Genomic DNA, 9940 nt, shown 5'->3' on the forward strand with positions numbered 1-9940 from the left:
AACCTGGCTGATCTACATGGGGGTAGTACAGATAGACATTAACTTGGCTCATCTACATGGGGAGTACAGATAGACATTAACCTGGCTCATCTGCATGGGGAGTACAGATGGACATTAACCTGGCTCATCTACATGGGGAGTAATGATAGACATTATCCTGGCTGATCTACATGGGGAGTACAGATAGACATTAACCTGGCTCATCTACATGGGGAGTACAGATAGACATTAACCTGGCTCATCTGCATGGGGAGTACAGATGGACATTAACCTGGCTCATCTACATGGGGAGTAATGATAGACATTATCCTGGCTGATCTACATGGGGAGTACAGATAGACATTAACCTGGCTCATCTACATGGGGAGTACAGATAGACATTAACCTGGCTCATCTGCATGGGGAGTACAGATGGACATTAACCTGGCTCATCTACATGGGGAGTAATGATAGACATTATCCTGGCTGATCTACATGGGGAGTACAGATAGACATTAACCTGGCTTATCTACATGGGGAGCACAGATAGACATTAACCTGGCTCATCTACATGGGAGTGCAGATAGACATTAACCTGGCTCATCTACATGGGAGTGCAGATAGACATTAACCTGTCTCATCTACATGGGAGGAGTACAGATCGACATAAACCTGGCTCATCTACATGGGAGGTGTACAGAGAAATATTAACCTGCTCATCTACATGGGAGGAGTACAGATAGACATTAACCTGGCTCATCTACATGGGGAATACAGATAGACATTAACCTGGCTCATCTACATGGGGAGTACAGATAGACATTAACCTGGCTCATCTACATGGGGAGTACAGATAGACATTAACCTGGCTCATCTACATGGGGAATACAGATAGACATTAACCTGGCTCATCTACATGGGAGGAGTACAGATAGACATTAACTTGGCTCATCTGCATGGCAGGTGCACAGATAGACATTAACTGAGTGAACCTTCTTTGTACTGCCTCGAGAGCAAGTATGTCTTTTCTTAAGTATGGACACCAAAACTGTATGCAGTATTCCAGGTGCGGTCTCACCAATACCTTATATAACTGCAGCAATACCTCCCTGTTTTTATATTCTATCCCCCGAGCAATAAAAGCCAACATTCCGTTGGCCTTCTTGATCACCTGCTGCACCTGCATACTAACTTTTTGATTTTCTTGCACTAGGACCCCCAGATCCCTTTGTACTGCAGTACTTTCCAGTTTCTCCCCTTTAAGATAATAACTTGCTCTCTGCTTTTTCCTGCCAAAGTGCATAACCTCACATTTTCCAATATTGTATTGCATCTGCCAAATCTCCGCCCACTCACCCAGCCCGTCTATATCCCCTTGTAGGTTTTTTATGTCCTCCTCACTCTCTACATTCCCTCCCATCTTTGTATCATCTGCAAACTTTGATATGTTACACTCGGTCCCCTCCTCCAAATCGTTAATATAGATTGTAAAGAGTTGGGGACCCAGCACCGACCCCTGCGGAACACCACTGGCTACTGGTTGCCAGTCCGAGAATGAACCATTTATCCCAACTCTCTGCTTCCTGTTAGATAACCAATCCTCCACCCATGCCAGAATATTACCCCCAATCCAGTGATTCTTTATCTTGAGCAATAATCTTTTATGTGGCACCTTGTCGAATGCCTTCTGAAAGTCTAAATACACTACGTCCACTGGTTCCCCTTTATCCACCCTGTACGTTATGTCCTCAAAGTACTCAAGCAAATTTGTCAGACATGACTTCGCCTTCGTAAAGCCATGCTGACTTTGTCCTATTAAATTATGTTTATCCAAATGTTCCGCTACTGTCTCCTTAATAATAGACTCCAAGATTTTACCCACCACAGATGTTAGGCTAACTGGTCTATAATTTCCAGCCTTCTGCCTACTACCCTTTTGAAATAACGGTGTTACATTAGCAGTTTTCCAATCTGCCAGGACCTTTGCCGAGTCCAGAGAATTTTGGAAAATTATTACCAAAGCATCTACAATCCCTACTGCCACTTCCCTCAAGACCCTCGGATGTAAGCCATCAGGTCCAGGGGATTTATCCGCCTTGAGTCCCATTAATTTACTGAGTACCAATTCCTTAGTGATTTTAATCATATTTAGCTCCTCCCCCCCTAGAGCCCCCTGTTTGTCCAGTGTTGGGATATTCTTAGTGTCCTCTACCGTAAAGACTGAAACAAAATATTTGTTCAGCATTTTTGCCATCTCCATGTTTCCCATCATTAATTTCCCGGTCTCATCCTCTAAGGGACCTACGTTTGCCTTAGCCACCCTTTTTCTTTTTATATAACTGCAGAAACTCTTGCTATCTGTTTTTATATTTTTTGCTAATTTATTTTCATAATCTATCTTCCCTTTCTTAATCAATCCTTTAGTTACTTTTTGCTGTCTTTTGAAGACTTCCCAATCTTCTATCCTCCCACTAAGTTTGGCTACCTAAAATGTCCTTCTTTTTAGTCGGATACTATCCTTAATTTCTTTACTTAGCCACGGATGGCTGTCATTTCTTTTACACCCTTTTTTCCTCAGTGGAATATATATTTTTTTGAAAGTTGTAAAATAACTCCTTAAATGAACACCACTGCTCATGTACTGTCTTACCCTTTAATCTATTTTTCCAGTCCACTTTAATCAATTCCGCTCTCATACCATCATAGTCTCCTTTATTCAAGCTCAGTACGCTTGTTTGAGAATCAACCTTCTCACCCTCTCATTGGATATGGAATGTAACCATGTTATGGTCACTCATTCCAAGGGGATCCTTAACTAGGACATTATTAATTAATCCTCGCTCATTACACAGGACCAGGTCCAAGGTTGCTTGCCCCCTTGTAGGATCAGTTACATACTGCTCAAGAAATCCATCCCTAATACACTCAATAAACTCTTCCTCAAGGCTGCCCTGCCTAATTTGATTTGTCCAGTTAATATGATAGTTAAAATCCCCCATAATTATAGCTGTTCCCTTATTACATGCCCCGACTATTTCCTGATTAATACTTCTTCCAGCAGAGTTGCAACTATTAGGAGGCCTATATACTACGCCCACTAGTGTTTTTTTCCCCTTATTATTCCTTATCGCTACCCAAACTGTTTCATTATCCTGATCCTTTGTCCCAATATCATTTCTCTGTATTACAGTGATTCCTTCCTTTATTAACATAGCCACCCCACCTCCCCTTCCTTCTTGCCTATCCTTCCTGATTGTTAAATACCCTGGCATATTTAATTCCCAGTCGTTGTCACCCTGCAGCCATGTTTCTGTAATGGCCACAAGATCATACCCATACGTCGTTATTTGTGCCGTTAACTCGTCCATTTTGTTACGAATGCTACGTGCATTCAGATAAAGAACTTTCAAATATGTTTTGTGGCACTTAGTTCCTGCTTTTTCCTTTTTTAACACTTTACCTTTTACTCCATACCTTCTGTCCCTTCCTGACACGCTTTCCTCTGTCTCCCTGCTCAGGTTCCCAACCCCCTGCCACAGCTTTGATGCTGGGTTCATCGCCTTACGCCTTCTAGTTCTTATTTTATCTGTCGTGTCTAAAGTACACTTTCTTTCCGCTGCTCCACGCTTTTCCCTTTCACTTGTTCTTGAACAACTGTTTGTACTATTTGTATTGTAGATTTACCCTGGGTCTTCCCCTCTCTTGCTGCTCTCAACTTTATTCCCTTCTGTCTTCCCGCTCAGGTTCCCATCCCCCTGCCACTCTAGTTTAAACCTTCCCCAACAGCACTAGCAAACACCCCCGCGAGGACATTGGTCCCGGTCCTGCTCGGGTGTAACCCGTCCCGCTTGTACAGGTCCCACCTTCCCCAGAACCGGTCCCAATGTCCCAGGAATCTAAATCCCTCCCTCCTACACCATCCCTGCAGCCACGCATTCATCCTGTCTATTCTCCTGTTCCTATACTTAAGTATTGTCACCAAAACTGTATGTCGGTGTACAGATAGACATTAACCTGGCTCATCTACATGGGAGGAGTACAGATAGACATTAACCTGGCTCATCTACATGGGAGGAGTACAGATAGACATTAACCTGGCTCATCTACATGGGAGGAGTACAGATAGACATTAACCTGGCTCATCTACATGGGGAGTACAGATAGACATTAACCTGGCTCATCTAAATGGGAGGAGTACAGATAGACATTAACCTGGCTCATCTACATGGGAGGAGTACAGATAGACATTAACCTGGCTCATCTACATGGGAGGAGTACAGATAGACATTAACCTGGCTCATCTACATGGGAGGAGTACAGATAGTCATTAACCTGGCTCATCTAAATGTGGAGTACAGATAGACATTAACCTGGCTCATCCACATGGGGAGTACAGATAGACATTAACCTGGCTCGTCTACAAGGGGAGTACAGATAGACATTAACCTGGCTCATCTGCATGGGGAGTACAGATAGACATTAACCTGGCTCATCTAAATGAGGAGTACAGATAGCCATTAACCTGGCTCATCCACATGGGAGGAGTACAGATAGACATTAACCTGGCTCATCTACACGGGGAGTACCGATGGACATTAAACGGCTCATCTGCATGGGGAGTACAGATAGACATTAACCTGGCTCATCTACATGGGAGGAGTACAGATAGACATTAACCTGGCTCATCTAAATGGGGAGTACAGATAGACATTAACCTGGCTCATCTACATGGGAGGAGTACAGATAGACATTAACCTGGCTCATCTACATGGGACGAGTACAGATAGACATTAAACTGGCTCATCTACATGGGGAGTACAGATGGAGATTAACCTGGCTCATCTACATGGGAGGAGTACAGATAGACATTAACCTGGCTCATCTACATGGGAGGAGTACAGATAGACATTAACCTGGCTCATCCACATGGGGAGCACAGATAGACATTAACCTGGCTCATCTACATGGGAGGAGTACAGATAGACATTAACCTGGCTCATCTACATGGGAGGAGTACAGATAGACATTAACCTGGCTCATCTACATTGGGAGTACAGATAGACATTAACCTGGCTCATCTACACGGGGAGTACGGATAGACATTAAACGGCTCATCTGCATGGGGAGTACAGATAGACATTAACCTGGCTCATCTAAATGAGGAGTACAGATCGTCATTAACCTGGCTCATCCACATGGGAGGAGTACAGATAGACATTAACCTGGCTCATCTACACGGGGAGTACAGATAGACATTAAACGGCTCATCTAAATGGGGTGTACAGATAGACATTAACCTGGCTCATCAACATGGGGAGTACAGATAGACATTAACCTGGCTCATCTACATGGGAGGAGTACAGATAGACATTAACCTGGCTCATCTACATGGGGAGTATAGATAGACATTAACCTGGCTCATCTACATGGGAGGAGTACAGATAGACATTAACCTGGCTCATCTACATGGGAGGAGTACAGATAGACATTAACCTGGCTCATCTACATGGGGAGTATAGATAGACATTAACCTGGCTCATCCACATGGGGAGTACAGATAGACATTAACCTGGCTCATCTACATGGGAGGAGTACAGATCGACATTACCCTGGGGCGAAGGGTTCTAACAGTGAAGGATAGTCAGTTACGAGCATTAGCAGACTTCTAAAGTCACTTCTGGAACCTGAGGAGCAATAGTTTCCTTTACGTTTTAGAAAAAGGGCAGGGAAATGAGATCGCAGTGGTTGAAGAGCTTGCATCAGCTCAGGGATGATGGGCCATTTGGCCTCCTTGTATGCTGTAATTTCTATCATTCTATTAAATAGCAGTCAGTGTTTGTTTCAATGTCGCCTTGGACATTTGAAAAGCAAGTGCTTTCATCCATTTGCTCTCGCTGATAGTTTGTATATTGGGACATCAATGGCTTTAATTGTGTGGACAGCTGGCATCGCTATTACCGATGAGTGCTGGTTCATGGACAATGGTGCAAACTATTTCCACACACTTGAGTAAGAAGTTAGTAGAACAGGCTTTTCTTTTTGAGCAAAAGAATTGGCACTCATCGTCCTTCACTGTAATAAACCAGGGCTCTTGCCAATTACCTCATCCTCCTTTGCTGCAGGATTTCTGTCCACAGCCATCAGACACCCCCTGATACCTTGTTCAAGCAGCGAATATCTGAGCAGGCTGTTCTACTCTGGAGGGCATCACTTTAAAGTCTAATCCTGTTTTCACCCAACACACATACAAGCACACCGCCTGGCCTGTGTATGCCTTTAATAATCAAGTCATCAGGTGTCTGGGAAACACATTTTTATTTATTTGTTTATTACTGGGTTGTCAAGAAAGTACATTCACCTTCATATTTTATGAAAATTTGCATTCCCTGACATATTTCATGAAGCTAAGAATGTGGATTACCAATGTAATAGGTAGACAAGATGTAACAATCCCAAATCTTGGCTGACACTTCAGTGCAGTACTGAGGGAGTGCTGCACTGTTGGAGGTGTTGTCTTTCGGCCGAGACTTTAAACTGTGGCCCCGTCTGCCCTCTCAGGTGGATGTAAAAGATCCCACAGCACCATTTCGAAGAAGAGCAGTGGAGTTCTCCCCGGTGTCCTGGCCAATATTTATCTCTCAACTGATATCACTAAAACAGATTATCTGGTCATTGTCACATTGCTGTTGGTGGGAGCTTGCTGTCCACAAATTGACTGCCAAGTTCCCCACATTCCAACAGTGACCACACTTGAAAAAGTACTTCATTGGCTCTGAAACGCTTTGGGGCGTCCTGGGGTCATGAAAGGCGCTGTATAAATGCAAGTCTTTCTTCCTTATTGGACACTACTCCATCCATTGTAAATGGAGGTGGATGGCTGCTGTCTTAAACCATGCTGACCGACTCAGTGAAAAGCTTGTACTGTCTGGAGACTGGGTCATTCACATACTTCTGACCATCAGTGCTGAGCTCTGGGGACTTGTTGTCGTAAGGCATTCCCTCTACTAATGGGAGCCTCTTTCATTACACTGGGGATCACTCTGGTCTCTCTTCTACATCCTCTCCACTGCAAGTCTCTTCTCATGACAATGGCAAGCAAAACTGAACTGCAAGTTTGGTCGAGTCAGTACACTGTAAAGTCTCAGCATAAATTGCTGCAGATCAGCATTCCATTAGCTCTTAAATTGCTTCATTTTGATAGTAAGTAATGCTCCAGTAATTCTTCTCATTTTGATCCTAAAGTCTAATCTTGAGCGTTTTGAGGTACTTTCAGTGTCAGCTTGAGGTTCAGTGGTAGCACTCTCGCCTCTGATTCAGATCGGTCGTGGGTTCAAGTCCCACTCTCGAGACTTGAGCACTTAAATCAACGCTGCCACTCCGGTGCTGCACTGTCGGAGGTGCCGTTAAACTGAGGTCCCCGTCTGCCCTCTCGGGTGGCCATAAGAGATCCCATGGCACTATTCGAAGATGATCAGGGGAAGTTCTCCCTGGGTGTCCTGGCCAATATTTATCCCTCAACCAACATCAGATTATTGAGTCATTTATCTCATTGCTGTTTGTGTGACCTTGCTGTGCACAATTTGGTTGCCAAGTTTCTCTACATTATGACATCCTGAGGTTGTGAAAGGGGCTATCTAAATTCAAGTTCCTTCATTTCTAAATCCCATCACTAGTGGCGGTTGGGTGTACGGTCCCTGCTCATCTAGAAACACTTCCAAAAAGGAAACATACAGAGGAAGTGAGTGCCGTCATGAGGGAACTGGGTTCTAAGAGACACTAAACCCTTCAGAGTACTGTGTACAGGTCTGATCACCCTATTACAAAACAGATAAAGAGGCACTGGAGAAGGTGCAAAAAGGATGATATCAGAACTGAGAGGTTATAGCTATCAGGAAAGATTGAACAGGCTGGGGCTCTTTTCTCTATAAAAGAGAAGGCTGACCTAATAGAGGTTTTTAAAATTATGAAGGGGTTCGACGCGGTAGACGTAGAGACGATGTTTCCACTCGTGGGGGAGTCCAAAACTAGGGGCCGTAAATATAAGATAGTCACTAATAAATCCAATAGGGAATTCAGAAGAAACCTCTTTACTCAGAGAGCGGTGAGAATGTGGAACTTGCACACTGCATGGAGTGGTTGAGGCAAATAGCCGAGATTCCTTTAAGGGGAAGCTAGATGAATACATGAGGGAGAAAGGAATAGAAGGATATGCAGATAGGGTTGGGTGAAATAGGGAGGGAGGGGGCTCGTTTGGAGCATAAACACCGGCATAGACCAGTTGGGCCAGTTTCTGTGCTGTGAATTCAACGTAAACCCAGGAGGACTAAAAGGAGCTTCCCTGAAACGATAGGAGAGGTGTTCATTGAGCCCAGGAAGCTGGGTGGTTACAATCTGCACTCAAACGAGCCTCTGTATTCGTGATAAGGCAGCTATCTTGCTGAGATTATCATCACTGCAGTCAGAACTCTTTGCACTTCTGTCTAGCTTGGCTCAGTTGGTAGCACGCTCACTTCTGAGCCAGATGGTTTTGGGTTCAAATCCCACTCTGGGACTTGAGCATACAATCTAGGCTGTCGCTCGCCTACACGCCTGGGGGGGGGCGGGGGTAGTGCTGCATTGTTGGTCGGTGCCTCCCTTTGGCCAGCGTTCCTCACTCAACTGTCAAGATATTGGCTGGTCAATTCACCTCATTGTTGTTTGTGATACCTTGCTATGCACACAATGGCGTCTGCTTAGATGACGATCACTACATCGGTGACATTTCTGAGACACGGTAAGGCGCTACATAAATGAAAGATAGATAGATAGAAAATACACAGATAGAGAGGAGAACATTTACAGGTTTTCCACTCTGAAGTAAATGGGTTTTCAATATCTAGTACAGACACATACACAAGTACCCGACCCCATGTACTGAACATGTACAATAACATGGGGGGGGGGGGGGGGGGGAGAAATGGAGAGAGGGGTAGGATTGCATACGACAAGCAAAAACAAAACAGGAGTTTTTAAATTCATTTATTTTCATTCACCATCACAGCATTCTGTGCATATCCATTTGTAACACGGACAAAACTCCCATTCAAGCATAGATTCAATTAAAAAAAAACACAAACTTTCAAATGTCATTTTGATTTAAAACAAGTGAACTTCAGGGGAAATAAATATCTGGTAAGTTTCTAACTATGTGTTGTAGGAATTTTACACCCCTCCCTCTCTTCCCCTCCAATAAAAGTTTGTCTAATTTACTACACTGGGTTTTGATAGGGAGAAACTGTCTCGGACTCCTTCCACTACATTAAGGGCACTACTGTCTCTACTGGACACAGATTTAAATAATGGCAAAAGAATCAGAGGGGGAGATGAGGAGAAAACAACTCTCTGCATAAAAATGTTATGATCTGGAATGCACGGTTTGAAAGGGCGGTGGAAGCAGATTCAATAGTAACTTTCAAAAAGGGGATTTGGATAAATACTTAAAAAGGAAAATTTGCAAGGCTATTGGGGGGGGGGGGGGACTAATTGGATAGCTTTTTCAAAGATCCAGCACAGGCACAATGGGCCGAACGGCCTCCTTCTGTGCTGTATGATTCTATACTGTGGTGGCCTGCCACTGCCTGCGCAGCTGGGGATAGGGAAGGGCAGATCGAATCAGCACTCTGTGGGTTTAATATTCTCTGTGCTGCTCAATGCAATTGCGAGAAATCATTTTTATGCTCAACACAGCCACTTAACCACGGATTTGAAATAAAATAATAAAGCTCCAGTTGCTAGCCTCAAAAGAATTTTAGGGAAACGGGTTATGCAACGAGTGAGCTACAGCAGTGAGACTCCCCGTTCCCCCTCGGACAAGGAATCGTATCAAACCCCAGCCTCACACGCAGGCTTAGACCTTACAACGAGGGCTGCGATCGGACCGCAGCTCCCTGTGCTCACCCGCCGGTGATTTCAGCCTAAATAA

Source organism: Heptranchias perlo, chromosome 20, assembly GCF_035084215.1.
Source record: "Heptranchias perlo isolate sHepPer1 chromosome 20, sHepPer1.hap1, whole genome shotgun sequence".
In the NCBI taxonomy this organism is placed as follows: domain Eukaryota; kingdom Metazoa; phylum Chordata; class Chondrichthyes; order Hexanchiformes; family Hexanchidae; genus Heptranchias; species Heptranchias perlo.